The sequence below is a fragment of the Amblyraja radiata genome, chromosome 23 (genome assembly GCF_010909765.2).
Source record: "Amblyraja radiata isolate CabotCenter1 chromosome 23, sAmbRad1.1.pri, whole genome shotgun sequence".
In the NCBI taxonomy this organism is placed as follows: domain Eukaryota; kingdom Metazoa; phylum Chordata; class Chondrichthyes; order Rajiformes; family Rajidae; genus Amblyraja; species Amblyraja radiata.
This window is the reverse complement of record NC_045978.1, coordinates 21158343-21181706: the sequence shown is the minus strand read 5'-3', so window position 1 is coordinate 21181706 and position 23364 is coordinate 21158343. Positions and strand designations below refer to the sequence as shown.

The window sequence follows — 23364 nt, the reverse complement described above, 5'->3', positions numbered from 1 at the left end:
CTCGAGTTTCTTAAAAAGTGAAAATAAAAATATATAAATGTCCGCATATTTCACTGGCGAATGAAAATTGTATTGTTGGGAATTCATGCGTTTAAAACATAACTATTAAAATAATGGTTTCTTCTTTCAAAATGGAAGATGGCGCTTATCGATTTTTCCAATTAAAATATAATCTATTTTCGAATCAAATTTCCCACTTTTCTCTCTTATTTGCTATCTGCAAGTGTTGGGCAGGTTTAAACTACGACTTGACCTTTAATTCTACAAACTTCGAGGGCATCCGATACTCTCTCAAAGACGGCTTTCCAAACAAATCTGGATTCGGATGAAAGGGAAGCATTGGAGTTAATTAACTTTCCAAAACGTTTAGTTTTAGCAAAGACGATCTTGAAACATAGTTTTCCGGGATATTTTGTTTTCAGTTGATATAAAGAGATGTAATTAATATTTGCGACTAAACACACAGTGTAACATTCGTTCAAATGACTTTGATCGCGAATTCAAGAGTCGAGACCGTTTAATTGTCGTATGTATCGACGATAGAACAATAAAACATTCTTTACTTGCAACCGCCTAACAGGCCTGTAAGCACAGTACACAGAGATAATATATAACAAACAAAAAATAAGTAAATTAATAACCACAATACTAATGCAAAATAAAAAATCTGAAGACAACCCAAAGAAATAAGAAATAATTTCAATAAGATATTCTGTAAACAGTAGAGACAGAAACAGACGATGAAAATCTATGTGGTTGGGGCTGTTTGTTAATCTGAAATGGAGGTCGCATCCGTCACGGTTGTCATTCCGATTAAGAATCAATTATTGGAAATTTAATTGAAACGAAACGAAACTTTAAAATTATATAACAATATCTATTGTTTTGTTCCGAAACACTACTTTTTATTTCTGAAATTTATTGGATACATTAAATATAATGGAGACAATAAATATTTAACTATCATGTAATTTCCTGTTTCGTACGCATGTGAAATGTACAAATATAAAGAGAATATACAGAGGAATAATTGTTCCCAGCGAGGGACGTAACAGAAACTAATGAGAGAGAAAAGCATTAAGTTTGAAAATGACCAGAGACAAGAAATAGATCGTACACAAAATTGCTGGGGAAACTCAGCGGGTGCAGCAGCATCTTGAACACAAGAAATAGATCAGCCGTTTTAAAAAGCAATTAAATCATAGGATCCTTTTAAATTTTACTCATTATTTTATAGTGTTTATTTGTAAAGACGAACGCGGTTAAACTGCAATAACCGATATTTTCTATTACGTGTTTCTCTAATAGGCAATAAACGCAAATGCGTTCGTCAAATGCAACCTCATTTCTGTCTGCAAAAGTTGCGTTCTCTTTAGATCGATTAGCAATCTTTACCGGAGGTGTTTTTAAAAATATGCTTCTGCACGTGGGTTTGTATTTACATTTTTTGTCGCCGTTGTCCAATATCAAATTCCAATTCACTGCATTCAAAACGATTGTAATTTATTTTTTTTGATGCAAATATATTTTCTTGCATTTGTTTCTTTAAGCATTTCTATTTCCCATCCCATGAGTGGGCAAATTGGAATCCAACATCACCATTTTTTGCTGCAACCAGCGCATCAAAATGCGGATGAACCGTCTAGGATTCGTGTAGGAAGGAGATCCATCCACCAGGAAACCGCGAACAACCGCGAGCGATGACCCGATAATCTGTATTCCTTCCCAAAACCATCTCAGGGTTAAAATATTCAAATTTGGTAACAAGCCCCGCCTCTCTTTTATTTTTGTTTGCATATGAAAAGCTAAAATGATATTAAGATACTACATTAACTTGTTCCACACAGTTCCATTAATTGTGTGGAACCCCAATTCACAATTTTATTTTAACTTTTGTTTAGCATCCATTTTAAAGCAATCTCCCTTTTCACTATCATGGTTCGCATATTTATGGGATTGTGTTAAAGAAAACAGCTTTGTTCTTAAAAAGATCTCCAATTATTTTTAAACGCCAAAGTTCTAAGGCTGAGTAAGCCTTTAGAACGCTAAGCACCACATACATCTTTTCTTGCAATGAATGGCATGTTTTTCTCAAACACATCTATAGGATCTTTGGTTTTGACCTCCAGGCTCCCAAATGTTTGTCAACTACAGTACAGCTATTCTTCCCAGTCCCTCGCCTTCAATCCCCACCCCTCTCCCACCACCACTACCCCGACCGCCAGAAGGGGAGGGAGAAAGTAATATGCTGTCTCCAGTTTACTTTGAGAAGAGGAGGAGGAGACGGGGGGAGATGGTGGGAGGGGGAGGGGGGGCGGGTAGTCTTTATTTAAGTCGTTCCCGGATGGCTGTACATTTGCAGAGCTAAGAAGCAACTTTCACTGAACAGCAAGGCAGTCGGAACGGGTAGGTGCTCTTCAAACAGCTCCCCTTCGACCTGAATCTTTAACAATGAACAGCTAAATGAGCCAGAGTTCAGGGGATATCGTGTACACTCTTCTGTTCGCTTCCTATATAACGAGCCATCCGGTAGGCTCCAATAATGTGAATTTAATCCGTCTAAATATTGTTTCTTTGAAAATTTTCCTCCACATATAGAATATTTATACTAGTTAGCAGATAATATGTATCTGAGGTTTCGGTTTCATGTAATATGCCTTTGTGATTTCGAGTTTATATATATACATTTCTCGACATGAAAATTGTCTTATTTGTAGGTGAGACTAAGAGAGGTTGTCGATGATCGTTTTAAGGCATAACAAATCTTAAAGAGCACTGAATAATATATATGTTTTTAAATAGTGGACATTGGACTCTACAAAGTGCTTTGACCAGGATTTGAAAGAATGTGGCCGGAGTGAAGCCGTGGTTTTATTTATCAATTTGTAATATATAAACGTGTTTAATTCCATGATTTTAGGAGGCATGCAAATCTGCAGCATTCTGGGCCGAACAATGCGCAGTTATCGAAACAAAAACAGCAGGGATTCTGCACGCAACGCTATTGCGTACGTGTAACGGACCACAAAACTCGGCGTTATTTTGCTGGAAAGCAACGTGTGTCCGCTCTGATTAGTTGGAGCAATTAAGAATGTCCTTTGGCTCTTGTAACTGTTATAGTTACTGTTACCGGATCTGTTAGTTTAACTTCGTTCCATTCCGTGCAAACAAAGATCTCCCAAATATTGCTAAATTAGAAAGTGCCGAATATTACTTTAATGTTCACCAGATGACGAGGATGACTGTTTTAGCGGTGTCAGCATCTAGGGTACAACAATAAAAAAGAATGGTTTAGGATTCCACACTTAGCTGCTGTGAATATTTAGTAAACCGTTATTTAACATGTCAGGACCAAACGAGGCATTAAACTGTTCCTATTCAAATCGTTCAGCTCTATGAAACATTCATTGGCCCAATTCAAAGTAAGGAGTACTTCCCTGCCTTTGTACTCTTAAACAACAAGGCCAAATATATATATTTTTGTGGGATGTGGCTACACACAAGGATGCCTGTTGTTTTAACTTCGGTTAGAAGTACAATTGGAGTTGAAATATAATAAACACCCACTTCCTTTTATACTGCGCCTTCATAAGTGTTACCAAACAAATGTTTCAACTGTGTCACACAAGAAGATATTGCAATGTTACCAAAGTTTAGTTACAGAGGTAGAATTTAAGCATCATCTTAAAAGAGAAGGGGCAAGAAGTCTGGCAGGAGAGAGCATGGGCATTCCAGGGTTTAATCGCTAGACAACATTGGAGCAATTAGAATCTGGAATGCAAAAGAAAGATTAGAGAAGCGCCGAGGCCTGGAGATTGTCGGTCTGAAGAATGTCGAGACTCTTTGGTAATGGGTAATGTTTTGACTCAGAACTGCCTTGTCAGGGAATTGTAGTTGAAGTCGTTATTGTCACATGTACCGAGGTACAGTGAAAAACGTGTTTTGCATGCTATTCAAACAGATCAAACATACCATACAATCAGCTGAAACTCATGTACCATAGATAAAGCAAAGGGCAAGATACAGCAGCAAAATAACATAGAGCATTACACGTCTGAAGAAGGGTCTCGTCCCGAAACGTCATCCATTCCTTCTCTCCAGAGTTGTTGCCTGTCCCACTGAGTTACTCCAGCTTTGTGTCTATCATAGAGCATTACAGCACAGGAGCAGGCCCTTCGGCCCATAATGTATATACCGAACATGATGTCAACATCAATTCTTCCTACACATGATCCTTATCAACTCAACCCCCCCCCACCCTTCGCATCCATATGCCTCACTAAAATTACCTTAAATACCACTATCATATCTGTCTCCACCACAGACAGTGTTGTTGCGGGCACTCACAGCCCTCTAAGTAAAACACTTCCCCTGTGCGTCTCCTTTACTCTATGCCTCTTTCACCTTAAAGCCATGCCCTCTGGTATTTGATATTTCTACTCTGGGAAAAAAGTTCTGACTGTTTATCATATCTATGCCCCTCATAATTATATATACTTTTATCAGGTCTCTCCGCAATCCCTGACGTTCCAGAGTAAACAATCCAAGTTTGTCCAACCTCTCCCTTTATCAATACCCCCCTACTCCAGGCATCATTCTGGTAAATTTGTTGAAGTCCAATTCCTTTTGAAACGATAAAGTTGCCCCCCTACCTGTCCGCTGTCAATAACGCCTTCTTTGAAATCGCGTGTTCCTTTATGCCATGTCTGCGATTTATTAGCAGGTCTTTAGCTGTCGACAGTCTGTCCTTTTGCCAAAGTAACTGTGTCGGTTTACTAGAATACTGGAAAATTCACACAAAATTAGACTTCAGTGGATCGTTCCCACCCACTTGCCACGGGTGAGTCCGATAACAACATGACTCAGGCGATTGGCAGGGGTCACACAATACTGGCAGGGTCCGCCCCATTGTTTCAGTGACAAGATTTGCCGTGTGAGCCTCTGATCCCATGTATTCAATTCTATATTCGCATAGAGCCGCCAAGCCCATGTTGCTTTTGCGTCGAATCATTACATAGAAACATAGAAACATAGAAATTAGGTGCAGGAGTAGGCCATTCGGCCCTTCGAGCCTGCACCGCCATTCAATATGATCATGGGATTAACATTACGCTTTAATGTTTGAGAGAACGCCTATGCACGGTATCGTGGTTGCATCACCTTCGATGCCAGAGATGCAGCGAACTCAAAGGCTTGTCTGGAAAAAAAGTTGTTTTGACTAGACCCCAGTTAAACATGCAAACCCCGCAGCTAAACAGAACACTTGGGCCATTCCGTCATTGGAAAAGCTGCCTTGTGTTCTGTTATTGTTGAATCCGCTGAAGATTTCGTAGGTTTGCTATTCAGAAACCAAATTCAATTGTTTTTCAACAATTAAGCAAAATAAGTATAATTTTCAATGCATTAATTTTCTTCTGTACTATTGCCATTGCCTTATAAATAATAATATTGTTAATATTAATGTACAGATTGAAATGATGTTATAAAGAGTATAAAGCTTTTACAGTGTCTATGGCCTGCTTCCTTGGTAATAACATAAATACAAACAATACACTGAACGCTATTCCAGTTTGGAGTAAATTCTGGTCATTTCTAGGGTTTATCCAAAGTACAGTTTAAATGGAATCACTTGCTGTCAGGTTAAAACTTGCAACCATGTTTTTGCAACATCTCCTTAAGTGGTATGGTATAAAAATAGTCAGGCACTTTTACAATTGGTGGTAGCATGGGGGATTGGATTTACTAGGGAGAAGCAACACATGTGTGCCGAGAAAGAAAACAATACAGAGAGATACTCTGACTGAATAAGAAAATGCAATAGCGGTGTTTGATGGGCTTTTAGATAGGCACATCGACATGCAGGGAATGGAGGGATATGGATCATGTGCAGGCAGAGATTCATTTAACTTGGCATGTGCAGCATGGACATTGTGGGCTGAAGGGCCTGTACCCATGCTGTTCTTTGTTCAAGACAACTGTATTAGTAAGTTCCGTGGTAAAAATGGTGACGGATAGAACAGGCTTATATCCATCGTATATGGATAGAACAAGTTATAAGAATGTTGTGGAAAGGGATTTTTAGGAGTTGGTTGCAATCATTCTTACTCCAAGAATGTACCACACCCAGTTGACTGAGGCTCTTATATTAGTTATTTAATATACTTTTTGACATTAATACAGGAACAAATCAACCATCCTGCCAGTTGGGAAAAGCTTGTGAGGTACACAAGTATTTCTGAAATGCTGCATAATAATAGTTCCCTTTATTTCCTTCTCCCTAGTTTCTTTATTTCTCTTATAACACGGTGACTAACAATGGGTTTTGAGTTAATTAGTGCAGCCCCAAATCAATGTACCTTCTGTCCAGGTCTGAATGGAAGTATTGTGCTGAGACATAAACAGAGCACACTTGGAAAAACTCAGCAAGTCAGACAGCATCCGTGGGAAAAGAAACAGTCTGAACGGGGAAAGAGTGGTTGCAAGCACCAAAGCAAACTAGTCTATGGCGAGTCTGTAACGCTCTCTTTTCCCTTGCCCTTCTTGGTAATAGAACTTACAGGTTTGGGAGGTCCTGTTGCATTAGCCTTTCACTAACTATTGTGCATTACATAATTGCACGCCTTTTCTTACCTATATTTGGAAAACCTAACCTTGGTGATATTGGTTTATCATTGTCTCATGTAGCAAGATTCTGTTAAAAATATTGTTTTACGTGATATCCAGGTAAATCATGTCATACATGGGTACATCAGGTGGTGCAAAAGAGGAAAACATACGTTCTAGGAGCAGAATAAGGCCATTCGGCCCATCAAGTCTACTCCGCCATTCAATCATGGCTGATCTATCTTTCCTTCTCAATCCCATTCTCCTGTCATCTCCCCATAACCCCTGACACTCATACAAAAAAAATAATCTGTCAATCTCCGCCTTAAAAATATCCAATGATGGCCTCCACAGCCATCTGTGGCAATGAGTTACACAGATCAACCACCCTCTGACTAAAGAAATTCCTTCTTATCTCCTTTTTAAAGGATCGTCCCTTAACTCAACTTGTTGGTTTAGGAGCATTTAGGAATGACCAATAATTGTCAGCATTAACATCCTTTGAATGAAAGTACAAAATGTCCTCTTCTCGGCCTTAAAAAACACACAAACAATTCTTTCACGAGCAATTGTGGAACTATTGGAACTATTGTGCTGACAGAAGAATTTAAAACCCAGTGAGCTAAATATTTTGACAGATTTATTTCCCAAACCTTACGCCAACAAATGTATTATTTCAATTATAATCTCTAGGTTAAATTGCAGGATTCCAAGCAGTAAATTCAAGTTTTAACTATAAATCCAACAAAATTTATATTTTTACGACTGGCAAACTTTCAATGAACAGCTTTTTTCACTCAATTATTTAGAAGCTTGAAATTACTCCCTTGGTACACGTCAAGAGTCAAGCAGAATTAATTATCATATAGACCGACAACGGAACAATTAAATTCTTACTTGCAGCAGAATAACAGACCTGTAAATGCAATACACATAGATAATTTATATTACAAGAAAAATTCAATAAGTTAATAACACCAATACTAGTGCAAAATGAAAATCCAAAGTCTTCAGTGTTCGTTCATAGTTGAGGTTTGTGTTATGTATGTGCACAAGGCATGTTTAGAGTTACTTAACTGTTTGAAAGCGACAAGGAAAATGAAAAGAAAGAATCAACATTTTCCATCTTTTCTCATACCTACTTATTATGAATCAAGTTGCAGCAATGAGGAACACAGTGTCTAAAAGAATAGAAGTGTGTAAAACATCAGTTTGCCACATTTGCCGTATTGTGTGAAGTTGTGAAGGATGTGAATGCTGTAGAGAAGGTGCAGAAGAGGCTCACCAGCACACTCCCTGGATTGGAGAGTGTTAGCTATGAGAGGTTGGGCAAACTTAGATTGGTTCCTCTGGAGTGTCAGTAGTTGAGGGGAGATTTGATAGAAATATATAAAATTACAAGCCATCTACAGGGTAAACATTCAAAACCTATTTTGCAGGGTGGAAATACTATATCAAAGACCAGAGGGCATGGTTTTAAGGTCAGAGGGGGAAAGTTTAAAAGAGACAAGTTTTTTTACACAGCGAATGGTGGGTGCCTGGAATGCATTGCCAGGGTTGGCGGAGGAGCCAGATATGATAGTGGCGGTTAAGAGGCTCTTAAATAGACAATCTGTTTCTGCTTTTCTTCCTCTAAATCACATTAGTCAATACAAATCTGGTTGGTTCATTGGTTGCTTGGCTATCTGGGTATTTTCAGAATTTTCTGAGGTTATTTAAAATTTTAGTTCTCCATATTTTCCTATGATGTGTAGTTCGGTCCATTGACTCAATCCTGCTCACAGCACAATTCATCCCCCCCACTAACTCACTTTATGACCTGTTCTCTACATCTTCTCATAATTTCCCCCCAGATTCTTTCATTCATCTACACTCTAGGGTCAATAGACAGTAATATTGGCATTGGTATTAATATATTACCATTTCATGTAGCACGGTAAAGTGTTCAATCTTCTATATCCTCTGTCTGATGGGAGAAGGGAGTAGTTGGAATGATCAGGATGATTATATTGGATTTCCTGATAGCATGAAGTATAAATGGAATCGATGAGGGAGGGGGAGTGAGGAGGGTGGGGGGAGGCTGGTTTACGTTATGGACTTGATTGCATCCCCAAGTCTCTACCTTTTTGAGTATACTAACCCACACGTGTTTTGGATGTAGGAGGAAACCAGAATAGCTAGAAGTATTCCTGTGGTCGCAGGGAGAACATGCAACTCCACACAGTCGGGAGCAGATCCCAGGATTGAACTCGGGACACTGGAGCTGTGAGGTGGCAGCTCTGCTAGTTTGTTTTCAAATCTCTCCATAGTGTTATCCTTCCCTACTTCTGTAATTTCCTGTAGCCCTATAAATCTTATGCTCCTCCAGGTCTGTCCTCTTAAGCAGTATTAATTAATTGCTGCAACAATGAGAGTTTAGTTTTATTATTGTCACGTGTACCGAGGTACGGTGAACATCTTTGTTTTTCATGCTATCCAAACTAAGATATATTACACACAAAAACAATCACGTCAAACTCAAGTAAAATAGATAGCGCAAAGGGGACACATGCCTAGTTGGTCATAGCGAGTTAGTTTTGTTTAGAGATACAGCATGGAAACAGCTCATTTGGCCCACCGGGTCCACACTGACCATAGTTAGTTGGCTCCCACACTCTCAAATTCTCTCTACTGCGTTCATGCTATGACTTCTAATTTTTCAGATCACTTTTTCTAATATTTCTGCATGTGGCTTTGTGTTGGATTTTGTTTATAACATTCCAGTAAAATCCCTTGGGTTAATGGTCTGTATAAGCAAATCATGGAGACAAGACCAAGGATTATCATCACGGATGAGCCAGTTAAATGAGCAATAAATGATCTTTAGTTTTAAATACAGTTGCATGTTATGGATTGGCGATTGCATGATGCTGGCTAACGTTGGGGGGAAAAATGTTTGAAAGTGCAATTTATCACAGAAGCCCACTAAATCTATTTTAAACATTATAAACAATAAACAAATACTCTGGCCACTGGAAACCTGACAAAAACCCAGAAAAATTATGGGAGTCAGGCATCATCAGTTGAGATGATTGAAGATTGTTAGTATTTTTACATTGTTGCTCTACTCATAGCGTATTGGAAATAAAACTATACAGCTCAAGAACAGGCTCTTCGATCCATGATGGCTGCACCAACTATGATGCCAATTTAATCTAAACCCATCTGACTGCACAAGGTCCCTATAGCTTTATTCCCGGCTGGGCATGTGGCTACCTCAGGGGAGGGGAACCTTTTCATGGTGGAATGCCACATTAAGTTAGCTGTAATCTTATAAGGCTGCATCCAAGAAACTTCAATTAGATATACTTCAAAATGTACATTATTTTGTAAAAATCTAACTACTATGTACTAACTTCAAGAAAATGAAAACATTTTGTTAATTCTAAAGTTTTTTGTTTTTTTTGAATTTATTTTATTAGAAGCAATTGTACAGGGATAAGGCGATCGACATAACAGTTATACAATTATTGTACAGCTTCATTTTTAACATTGAAACCTAAATTTTAAAAAAAGGAAAAAAAGAGAGAAAAAAAGAAAGAAAGAAAGAAAGAAAGAAGAAAGAAAGAAAAATAAGAGAAAGCAAGAAAAAGACTCCTAAGCTACCAAAGAAGTGCAAGAGAAAAGAAAAGAAAAGAAATAAGAAAGGATGGAGACATACCTCCCTCTCCCCTCCCCCCCCCCCCCTCCCCCCCCCCCCCCCCCCCCCACCCCCAACCACCCATCCCTGGCATCGGGTTTAAATTTGTGTTTTAACCATTCTGTTGTTGCAGAAATTCAGTAAAAGGTAACCATGTCTTGAGAAATTGATCTGCTTTTCCCGCCAAGACAAGCCTAATGTTTTCTAAATGTAGTGTCTCGGACATATCAATAATCCACATCTTCACTGTGGGGACTGTTGCCTGTTTCCAAAATTTGAGTATTAGTTTTTTCGCCATTATTAGGTTGTAATTAAGGAAATGTCTTTGAAATATTGTTAGCTTACAGCAGGCCTCTGACATACCTAATGTGATCAGTTTTATATCTGGCTCCAATTTAATTTTAAGTATTTTGGAGAAGATATCAAATATTCCCCTCCAGAAGTTTTGTAACTTTATACAGGAAGCGAAGGAATGGGTTATAGTCGCTTCTTGGAGGTGACATTTATCACAAATAGGAGAGACTTTTGGGAAGATCTTGTTCAATTTGGTCTTTGAATAGTAGAGTCTATACAGTATTTTAAATTTATAGTTAATTCTAAAGTTAACTAACCTTTTAAGATTTGAAAGGTTAACCTCTGAAGAAGGGTTTCGGCCCGAAACTTTACCCATTTCCTTCGCTCCATAGATGCTGCCTCACACACTGAGTTTCTCCAGTATTTTTGTCTGCCTTCGATTTTCCAGCACCTGCAGTTCCTTCTTAAACCGTTTAATTACTTAGTTGTGACTGCTTTTTGTGGGAAAGCATTTGAATATTTAATTGCAACATGGAGGTATGCAGTTTCAGCTGATCTTCTAGATGGGTGTCCGTCATTTGTGACCTTAAGGGCGTCTTGATTTGGGTTAGGTTGGAGAATGTAGATTCGCAGCAATAAGTAGTTGAAAAGTAAGAAAGCATTTTTTGTGCGTGTTGCCGAAGACGTGGGTATTCTATTGCATTTTTCCATATTTCACTCGGATCTTTCTTAGTGTCAAATAAGTACTTTAAAATGTCATCTTCTGAGAGCTCAATCAATTCCATCTGTAATTCTTTAGGAGCCTTGGAGACATCAACTAGGTGGGGTTGAAATTATAATTTGAGTGTGATGATTCTCAAAGTCAGTGAACCTTTCATTGTATTCTTTAATTAATAAGTCTATAACAGCTGCGTATTCTTCAAATGATTCGCATGAATCCTCCTGCTCATCAATGACCTTTGCTAACTGGGAAAAATGTTCATCCGAAATTTCATTTTGAAGAAGAAGAGTTTTGAAAAAATACAGCTATTTTCAAAATGACTGAATTTTTTTTGCCACAAATCATATATAGACTTTTATGCCCGTCCCACTTAGGAAACCTGAACGGAAACCTGTGGAGACTTTGTGCCCCACCCAAGGTTTCCGTGCGGTTCCCGGAGGTTTTTGTCAGTCTCCCTACCTGCTTCCACTACCTGCAACCTCCGGCAACCACCTGCAACCTCCGGGAACCGCACGGAAACCTTGGGTGGGGCGCAAAGTCTCCAGAGGTTTCCGTTCAGGTTTCCTAAGTGGGACAGGGGCATAAGTTTTACCTTGCAAAGAAACATTCAAGTCGTTTTGCTTTTACATGATATCACACAGAAAGTATTTCTATAGAAATCTTCTATCAATAATTCACATTGCTGATTCTGTTCTTCATGTAATTTAACTATCTGTTCTCGCAAAGATAAACATTTTGCTAACACATGTGCCTGCGATAGCCAATGCACTTAACAATGATATGGCAAATCCACACTGAATGCCTCATCGTCCAACTTTAGCATATTACGAAACTGACGATGCCATGTTGCATTTGCACGAATATAGTTAACAATACATAACTTGTTGCCAAGTGGCACACAATTAGCACAGAGATTTTGCTGATGTAAGATACAGTGAAAAGAAATGAGAGCATCTGGATCTGATAATACCTTTTTTATCTGTGCAATAAACCCTTCACGTATTTCTGTCATGGAAGATGCACCGTCTGTACATACGCTCACTAAATTAACCAAAACCAGTCCAACTTCACAACATTTATCTTGAAAGTTGTTGCAGAAATCTCTTCCTCGTGTTCTACCCATAAGAGTGCCCAAAGCGAGTAACTCTTTGTAGCAAAGCAAATCTTCTGTTATGGCCCTGATGAATTATACAACCTGCGCCATCAGTAGTATCCGTTGATTCATCCAAAGCGATTGAATAATATATATTTTCCTTTTGGAGTATTGCACGAAGTTGTTCTGTTACATTGATGGCTAATTCATCGTAATCATGCATTTGTAAACCTGCTCAGCTCTTCTGCAAAACTCTCATACATATTAACAAAAGGAAGGACATCTGAACCTCACCTTATACTCAACTTCCATCCAGGGTTCAGACTCCTTGGAGCTGTGACTCACAGTTTGCAACTTTCACAGAAAGAGCCCAAGCAGGCTTTGCAAATACAGAGATTCTCCATTTTGTGACATCTTGTATTTGGCCAATTACAATATTTGGAGTCATTCAAAAGGCCGCACTTAATGGCCTAGAAGGCCACATGCGGCCTTATGGCCGCAGGTTCCCCACCCCTGGGCTACATAAATGCTTCTTGAATATTTCTATCATAGCTACTTATAGCTAATCTACTAATACCGTTTAATCCAGGCAGCATTTCGGGAAACCACAATCATAGTCATACAGCACAGAAACAGGTCCTACGGCCCAACTCGTTCATGCCGACAAAGACGCCCCATCTAAGCTGGTCCGCCTTGTGCGCATTTAGTCCATATCTCTCAAAATATTTCCTATCCATGTCCAAGTGTCTTTTAAATGTTGGCTTGTACCTGCCTCAACTACCTCCTCTGACAATGGGTTCCATATAACCACTGTGTGAAAAAGTTGCCCCTCAGATTCCAATTAAATCTTTCCCCTCGCACCTTAAACTGATGCTCACTGGTTCTTGATTCCCTCACCCTGGGTAAAAGAGTCTGTGCATTCACCCAATCAATTCTCCACCATTAGATCACTCCTCAATCTCCTGCGCTCCCAGGAATAAAGTCCTAGCTTGCCCAATCTCTCTCTATAGCTCAGGCCCTCATGTCCAGGCAACATCCTCATAAATATTCTCTGCACCCTCTCCAAATCATTCACATCCTTCCTGCAATGGGGCGAACAGAACTGCACACAATCCTCCAAATGCGGCCTAACCAAAGTTTTATAAAGTTGCAGCATGACTTTCTGATTCTCATATTCAATGGCCCAACTGATGAAGGCAAATTGCCATTCTGCAAGTGGATCTCGGGAAACATTAATGAATTGAATAGTGTCTCGGGGTCAAACACAACTTGTTTCCACTGCAGTGTGAGAGGACTCTAAGTTGCCAGAAGAGTCCTCTGTGGAACCACAAACTTTGACATGGGTGAAGGAGGCAATGTTTGATGGGGAGGCTGGGTGGGTTGTTTGGGATGCAGCATGCTCCTCTGACATTTGTGCATTCCCATAAGGTGCTTTACAGATGTTCCATCTCTATTTTGAATGTCACAGATAGGGGCAAAGAGGTCCTTCTGCAGTTGTACAGGACTCTAGTGACACCACACCTGGAGTATTGTGTGCAGTTTTGGTCTCCATATTGAGGAAGGACATTCTTGCTATTGATGGAGTGCAGCATAGGTTCACAAGGTTAATTCCCGGTATGGCGGGACTTTCATATGCTGATAGAATGGAGCGGCTGGGCTTGTATACTGTGGAATTTAGAAGGATGAGAGGTTCTTATTGAAACATATAAGATTATTAATGGTTTGGATATGCTAGAGGCAGGAAACATGTTCCCAATATTGGGGGAGTCCAGAACCATGGGCCACAGTTTAAGAATAAGGGGTAAGCCATTTAGAACAGAGATGAGGAAATACCTTTTCACACAGAGAGTTGTGAGTCTGTGGAATTCTCTGCCTCAGAAGGCGGTGGAGGCCGGTTCTCTGGATGCTTTCAAGAGAGAGTTAGATAGATCTCTTAAAGATAGCGGAGTCAAGGAATATGGGGAGAAGGCAGGAACGGGGTACTGATTGTGGATGCTCAGCCATGATTACATTGAATGGCAGTGCTGGCTCGAAGGGCCGAATGGCCTACTCCTGCTCCTATTGTTTATTGTCCATTGTCTATTGCACCACCATGAGTCCCTAAGGATGTTGCATATCTCAAGGAAACTTTGGCCACATCTTTGAGGTATGGCAATTCTACACCTTGACCGACATCATTATGCATCCCTGAAATCTTTGGAATATTCCATCCCAAGGGTTGTGGAGGCTAAATCATTGGGAATATTTAAAGAAAATATTATTTGGTTACCTCATCCAACCTGAACGCAATACTTTGTAGTATGTGGAATCTTGAGCAAAACTCAACAGATGATCCTGAGTTTTTCCAACATACTATATATTGGACAAAACATAATGAGTCTGAAGATGGATCCCAACCCGAAACGTCACCTTTCACTTTCTTCCACAGATGCTGCCTGACCTGCCTTGTGTCTACATATTGAGTTTTATAAAGGACTCCCATATATAGTCACACAGCCAGGCTGGCCCTTAGAAACATAGAAACATAGAAAATAGGTGCAGGAGTAGGCCATTCGGCCCTTCGAGCCCGCACCGCCATTTAATATGATCATGGCTGATCATCCAACTCAGTATCCTGTACCTGCCTTCTCTCCATACCCCCTGATCCCTTTAGCCACAAGGGCCACATCTAACTCCCTCTTAAATATAGCCAATGAACTGGCCTCAACTACCTTCTGTGGCAGAGAGTTCCTGAGATTCACCACTCTCTGTGTGAAAAATGTTTTTCTCATCTCGGTCCTAAAGGATTTCCCCTTTATCCTTAAACTGTGACCCCTTGTCCTGGACTTCCCCAACATCGGGAACAATCTTCCTGCATCTAGCCTGTCCAACCCCTTAAGAATTTTGTACGTTTCTATAAGATTCCCCCCTCAATCTTCTAAATTCTAGCGAGTACAAGCCAAATCTATCCAGTCATTCTTCATATGAAAGTCCTGACATCCCAGGAATCAGTCTGGTGAACCTTCTCTGTACTCCCTCTATGGCAAGAATGTCTTTCCTCAGATTTGGCGACCAAAACTGTACACAATACTCCAGGTGTGGTCTCACCAAGACCCTGTACAACTGCAGTAGAACCTCCCTGCTCCTATACTCAAATCCTTTAGACAATTACTCTCAGAATTTCTATGCCCTTGGCAATACCAGAGATATGTTTGTAATTTGTATATTTTTGCACTAATCTCTTGTGTTTTTCTTTTTTCTTTTCACTATGTGGCAGAATTTTATGTGTAATTTATGTACAAGTTGTTTCTGTGTATTTGTCTGCCTGTGATGCTGCTGTAAGCAAGATTTTCATTGCACCTCTTCCTCACCATACTTGTGCATGATAATAAACTAGGTTTGACCTGATATTGATTTATTCATTACTATTTTGAGTTTCCATGTGATCTTGCCCGCAAATACAGTAAACAGTCTAGAGAGGAAGCCCCACAAATAAAATTAGTAGGCAATTAATTTGTTTTGGTTGAGGGATTCATATTCACTGGGATGTTTTGCTCTTTGAAACAGTTGTCATGGGATGTTTTACATCCACTTGAACAGGCAGACAGGACCTCAGTTTCACACTTGACCTGAAAGACAACAGCTCCCATATGTAACAGTGAAACGTCAGCTTTAAATGTGTTCTTAACCATTGAAAAAAGGCTTTTACCCACAACTTTCGAACATAGACATAAAGGTTCCATCAATAAAACGATTTGCGAGTTTGCAAGTTAATTGGCCTCTGTAAATTGCTCCTCGTGTGTCAGGAGTGGACGAGGAAGTGGAATAACGTAGAACTAGTGTGAACAGGTGATCGGTGGTTGGTGTGGACTCGGTGGGCCGAAGGGCCTGTTTCTTTGCTGGATCTCAAAACTAAATTAAACTAAACTACAATACTCAGATTTTTAAAGTTTGTAGCAGTTTTTGTATTAGTGAAAGAGAGACCTGATTACTCACACCACATATGATCTTCACAAGGGGTACAAGTCAATGCTTGGTATGCTCAACGATCAAAACCTATTCTATGGAATACTGTCACCACTTTCATTTTCCATAGATTTTGACTGTCATGATATGACTTCTTTGAGCTTTTTTCTCCAATTACTCAATGGTAACAAAGATTGCAAAGTTAAATTTACCCCCTACAGAATTATGGAGCCACACCAGGAAGTCTCTTGGCTTGATCTATGTAAGTTGAAAGCAGATTTTAATTTTAATAAGCAGAGTTTGATTTGACACCTTACAACCTTCTCAACCATTACCTTCTATTTTAGTGTCTCTGTGAATTTAAAATTAATTGCTTATATAGCACGGGTGTCAGGGGTTATGGGGAGAAATCAGGAGAATGGCGTTAGAATGAAAAGATAGATCAGCCTTGATTGAATGGTGGAGTAAACTTGATGGGCCGAATGGCCTAATTCTGCTCATATCACATGATCTTATGACCTTAAGAGCAAGCCAGCGGAAAATTCTATTTCACATTTGTTTTCAGATGCACAAATACAGATAGAGGTACAATAAAAAAAATCTTGCTTGCAGGAGTATCACAGGCATATAGATTCAGACAACATACAAAACAAATTATACATAAATTGCACGTAAAATTTTAAAAGAAAGACTGGGCAAAATCTAGACATTAGTATGAAAATTTTATTTTCTTTACTCCTTATGCACCCACGATCGTGCAGTCAAGTACAAATCAAAGCCATTTTACAAATTTGTGGGCCAGATATCAAACAATGAGACGGAACAAAGGGAGGAGATTGAGAACCTCGTAATCTGCCGTGAAGACAATGTTTCTCTCAATGTCAACAAGGCAAAGGAGATATTGATCGACTTCAGGAAGCGAAGTGGTACACGTACCCCATTATACATTGATGGCACCGAAGTAGAGATGGTTGAAAGTTTCAAGTCCTTAGGATTAAATATTACCAGTAACTAGTCTTGGTCTACTTCCTTACAAGGCTTAGGAGGTTCAACATGTCCCCAACAACTCTCACCAACTTCAACTGATGTGCCATCAATGCATTTTATCGTGATGCATCACAGCATGGTTTGGGAGCAGCCCAATCCAAGGCCGCAAGAAATTGCAGAGAATTGACCATCACGCAAACCAACCTGCCTTCCTTTGACTCCATCTATGCTTCATGCTGCCTCAGCAAGGCTACCAGCACAATCAAAGACAAGTCTCACCCCGGGTCCTCCCTCTTTTCCCCTCTCCCATCATGCAAGAGCTACAGAAGTGTGGAAACCCATACATCCAGATTCAGGGACAGTTTCTTCCCAGCTGTTATTAGGCGACTGAACCTTCTTATCACCAACTAGAGAGTGTTCCTGAGCTACCACCTACTTCATTGGAAACCCTCGGACTATCTTTAATCGGACTTTATTGGACATTATCTTACACTAAACGTTATTCCCTTTATCCTGTGCCTGTATACTGTGGACATGGATAAAAAAATAAATTAAAGTAAACTAATTAGAATTGGGGTTTTTTTGTTTTTTTGTAAATGGTAGTATGAGGTCCATATTGTTCTGTTGTTGGGGTAGGATTAGAGCGGTGTGGGTCTCTTCAAGACCCTGATAGTTGTAGGAAAGTAGCTGTTCCTAAACCTGGTAGCAAGGGACTTCAGACTTCTGTTCCTCCTGCCGAGGTAGCAGTGAGAGAGGGCAGGGCTGGATAGTGGGGATCTCTGACGATAGATGCCATCGTTTGAGTCTGCCTCTCATGTAGATGCTTTTGATGGTGGGATATGTCCGTAATGAACAGAGTTGAGTCCATATCTCTGCAGCCTCTAGCATTCCTATGCGTTGGAGTTGCCATACCAGGCCAAGATGCAACCACGCAGGATACTTTCTACGTCAGCATCTGTAGTGCATCTGTAAACATATGTTTGAAATATATTGTACGATCAATATTAAACAAAACTTTGTGTTTTGTCAGAGACACACGAGAATGTAAATGCTGCAATATGGAGCTGAGTTCCCCCAGCAGTTTGTTTTATATGCTTTGTCATTTAAATCTTTTGAATGAATGAATAAGTTTATCGGCCAAGTATTCACATACAAGGAATTTGCCTTGGTGCTCCGCCCGCAAGTGACAACATGACTTAGTGACAGTTAGGAATGACACATCAAACATTAATAATAAAACATTATTGATTAAACATGTAAATTAAATAAAATACCAGAGCAAAAGAAGGCTACAGATATTTGGCTATTGAGTAGAGCTACTACTCGTGGAGGAAAAAAGCTATTTTTATGTCTGGCTGTGGCAGCTTTGACAGTCCGGAGTCACCTTCCAGAGGGAAGTGAGTCAAAGAGTTTGTGGCCGGGGTGAGAGGTGTCTGAGATGATCTTACCCCCTCGTTCCTGGGTGTACAGTTCGTCAATGGAGGGAAGGTTGCAGCCATTAACCTTCTCAGCTGATCGGACGATTCGCTGCAGCCTCCAGATGTCGTGCTTGGTGGCTGAGCCAAACCAGACCATGATGGAGAAGGTGAGGACAGACTCCAAGATGGCCGTATAGAATTGGACCATCATTGCCTGTGGCAGATTGTGTCGCAGGAACTGCATCCTCCGTTGTGCCTTTTTGACTGTGGAGTTGATGGTAACCCCCCACTTAAGGTCCTTGGAGAGGATGGTTCCCAGGAACTTAAAAGACTCCACAGATGTGACTGTGGTGTTGTTGATGGTGAATGAGGTGAGGGGAGGGGGAGCTCTAAAGTGTATTATCGATTCCACTGTCTTAAGAGCATTGAGCTCCAGGTTGTTGCGATGACACCAGGACGCTAGCTATGTCACTTCGTATCTGTAGGCAGATTCTTTCCCAGCTGGATCAGGGTTGTGTCATCCACAAACTTGAGAAGCTTGACAGAGGAGTCAATGGAGGTGCAGTCATTGGTGTAGAGAGAGTAGATGAGAGGGGAGAGTACACAGCCTTGCGGTGCTCCTACGCTGAGGGTTTGCGGCACAGTGAACTTGAAACATTTGGAATGTAGTAGCTGTGGCACAATGCACTGTTGAATGCAGGTGTTAAATGCAGAGCTAAAATCAACAAACAAAATCCTCGCATAGGTCCCCTGGCGGTGGATGAAGTACAGGCCCAGGTTAACTGCGTCATCCACAGATCTATTGGCCCATTATACAAATTACAGAGGGTCCAGCAGGGGGTTTGTGATATTTTTCAGCTTGGCCAGTACCAGGTCCTTGTTGAACCAGGTCCGGGTCCTAGTTGGAATGCAACTGTCCTCACAAAAGCTGACATATGATGATACAGTGTCTGTATATTCATCGAGACTTGTGGTAGCTTCTCTGAACACATTCCATTCCATGCAGCCAAAGCAGGATTGTAGGTTCTCAATGCCCTCGCTTGTCCACCTTTTCGTTGTTCTGACCACAGGCTTAGAAGATTTTAGTTTCTGCCTGTAGGTCGGAATAAGGTGAACTGGACAATGATCAGAGAGACCCAGACCCGCCCGGGGAACAGAGCGATATGCGTTCTTGATTGACGTGTAACAGTGGTCCAGTGTTCTCTCCCCTCTGGTGGGGCAGGTAACCTGAAGTCTGTACTTTGGAAGGTCACGGCTGAGATTAACTTTGTTAAAGTCCCTCAAAACAATGACCATGGAGTCCGGGAAGTCACTCTCTATCCTCATTACCTGGTCAACGAGTTGCATTTGCGCCTCACGTACGCAGGCATGGGGGGGGGGGAGAGATGTAAACTCCTGCGAGAATAAAGGAGTTAAATTCCCTTGGAGAGTAGAAGGGTTTGCAGTTTATAAAGAAGGATTCTAGGTTGGAAGAGCAGAAGTTTGACATTACCGTGATGTCACTGCACTAGTCCTGGTTAGTATAGAAGCATATTCCACCGCCTCTTGATTTCCCCGCTGCCTCCACTTCGCGGTCTGCTCTGTGAAGTTGGAAGCCAGCCAGTTGCAGCGCACTGTCCGGGGTCGACTCACACAGCCAGGTCTCGGTGAAGCACAGGGCAGCGGCTCGAGAGAAGTCCTTGTTTGTCCGGCGCAGGAGTTGTAGTTTGTCCACTTTGTTATTGAGAGAATGTACGATTGCCAGGAATATGCTCAGGAGTGGTGTGCGTGATCCTCGTCGCCGGAGTCGGGTGAGTGCTCCAGAGTGCTTCCCATGAGTCCTTCTCCATCTGAAAACCTTGAACACAGCCACAGCCATGCCGACGAGTGTGTCCAAATAATCCAGCGAATGAGAGAAATCCGGAACGATGTTTGGAGGTACTGTATGTCCGATGTTAATGAGTACCTCTCTCATGAAAGTAATCTTTGCAGGGTTTTCACAGACGACACAAACGAACAAACACATACAAAACAGCAAGGAGCAGTACACCGTGGCAGCCATTGTCGGTGCCAGCAGCAGCATTAGTTATGTATATATTGGAGGAGGATAATAGACCACTTGACTGGGAGGGGTAGATTAATGCGCAAGTTCATGTGATAAAACAGCCAGGAATATATACATACATAGTTAGCAACTGGACTTACACATCACAGTCTGATAGTGTGGTTTACAGGGATTCTCTAATAAAGCACTGTTTATCTGAAATATTACCCTGCCTTTTCAGAGAAATTACATCTTCGGTAAAGTTTAGCCAGTTCACAACCCTAGAGTAACTGAGTGCATTAAGTTATTTTCCAACCTTCATATAAGCATCTGCATTTCCTGCATTTAATTTTGATCAGTGCAAAGGTTAACCAAGAGATGTAACTGTAATTCCTGAAAATCACAGCTTATTTGAAGACGTCTACCTTAGCTCAAGAATTATTTACAATGGGAGGAGTATATGCTCTAGATGCAAATACCTGTTTAGAAACATAGAAAACAGGTGCAGGCCATTCGTCCCTTCGAGCCTGCACCGCCATTCAATATGTTCATGGCTGATCGTCCAACTCAGTATCCTGTACCTGCCCTCTCTCCATACCCCCTGATCCCTTTAGCCACAAGGGCCATATCTAACTCCCTCTTAAATATAGCCAATGAACTGGCCTCAACTACCTTCTGCGGCAGGTAGTTCCAGAGATTCACCACTCTCTGTGTGAAAAATGTTTTTCTCATCTCGGTCCTAAAGGATTTCCCCTTTATCCTTAAACTGTGACCCCTTGTCCTGGACTTCCCCAACATCGGGAACAATCTTCCTGCATCTAGCCTGTCCAACCCCTTAATTTTGTAAGTTTCTATAAGATCCTCCCTCAATCTTCTAAATTCTAGCGAGTATAAACCGAGTCTATCCAGTCTTTCTTCATATGAAAGTCCTGACATCCCAGGAATCAGTCTGCTGCAATTCTTCTCCAATCTCGATTTGTTCAAGCAGAGTAGATAGTTTCTCCAAAGCAATAACGTCAGGTCAAGCAATGCAAGAGTGTTCAATTGACTTATGTATCAATAACAGAGCAAACTGCAGTTTAACAGGCCAATAAGGCTTGGCAAATAACACACACATCTCTGGAGATATTGTGGCTTCATGTCCCAACTCAAGAGATTTGTTAATCCAAATCCTTTTCTGATGTGTTACACAGAGGGAGTGTTACACTGTAAAGGGTTGATATTGGTTTATTATTGTCATGTGTACTAGAGTACAGTGAACAGCTATCCAGGTAAAATATCCATACACGAGTACAATCAAAACATGTAGAATATAGCATTTCAGCTACAGAGAAAATGAACATAAAAGAAAAGGTGCAAGGGCTGAAACAAGTAATTGGTAATTGGGAATCCAATCTTAGCTTGTGAAAGGTCTGCTCAACAGTCTGACCACACTATACGTGAGTACAATCAAGCCAGTACACAGTATAACATATAGTGGAAATAGAAAAATAGCAGAGGGCAGAAGATAGTGTTCTAGTGTTAGCGTTACAGAGAAAGTGCAGATAAAAAAGTGCAAGATATACAATGAGGTAGGTTGGAAGATTGGGACCTCACCCTAGCTTATGGGAGGGCATTCAACTGTCTAGTAACAGTAGGGAAGAAGCTGTTCCTGAATCTGATGGTGTGTGCTTTCAAACAGGAGAGGAAAGAAAATTGAATGATTGGGGTGTGAGTTGTCCTTGATGATATTGGCTATATCATTCTGTGGATCAGACATTAAACTGAATCTGTAGCTGCATTTTCTCAGTCATCTTACTTTTTAGGCAGTCCACGGGGTCGAGGATGACTTGGTCTCACTCGACTCTTGAGCAGTGAAGGATACCTGTGTGTGAATTCACTTGGTGTGACTGGGTAAATCGGCACCACATAGTCTGTTCCGAGAGAGACCTTGGTCGAGTGACAAGAAAGACAAGGACCTCACAGACTCAGTAGACATGTGCAAGTTATATAACAGATCTCAGGCGTTATTTTGAATATGGGCAGGGAAGTTCTCACAATGTGTTGGACAATATATATATATATAACAAAATATATTTTGTTAAGTCATGACAGGGCAGTCTCGATATTTGTCAAAGCCCAGGCAAAAATTCTCAAATAAAAATCAGACAGTCTATAAAGGGTGGAGACAAAAGGATCTGAAGATGCTGGAATTTTAAGTAAAAGAAAATGCTGGAGGAACTCAGTGGGTCAGGCAGCATCTGTAGAGGGAATGTACAGGCAACCTTTCAGGTTGGGAGCCTTCTTCAGAGAGTTGGTGGGTGGTGCAATGTACATTTGGAACAGGGACTGTTTGACATAACCAACAAAGTGGCAGGGACAGCTCGGGCGCATGCGAGTCCCCATGGCTATATCTTTGATGTAAGAAAGTGAAAGGAGTCAAAGCAGGTCTGAAATCAGAATAACTGTCAGGGTCCAATTGTCACCTATAATCAGTCCGAAGAAGGATCCCCACCCGAAGCGTCACATATCTAAGGAAGGGTCCTGACCAAAACGTCGCCTATCCAAGTGCTCCTGAGATGCTGCCTGACCCACTAAGCTATACCAGCATTCTTTATCTTC

The 23364-nt window shown here is 40.8% G+C and overlaps 1 protein-coding gene across 1 annotated transcript in view; it reads left to right on the top strand.

The window, feature by feature from the left end:
- The first annotated feature begins 2314 nt into the window (after positions 1-2314).
- LOC116986315 (agouti-signaling protein-like) overlaps positions 2315-23364 on the top strand; it is a 38202-nt gene continuing 17152 nt past the window's right edge. Inside the window, exon 1 of the mRNA XM_033041729.1 lies at positions 2315-2406. The gene's annotated coding sequence lies outside the window, so the exon portion shown is untranslated. The remainder of the gene's footprint in view (positions 2407-23364) is intronic.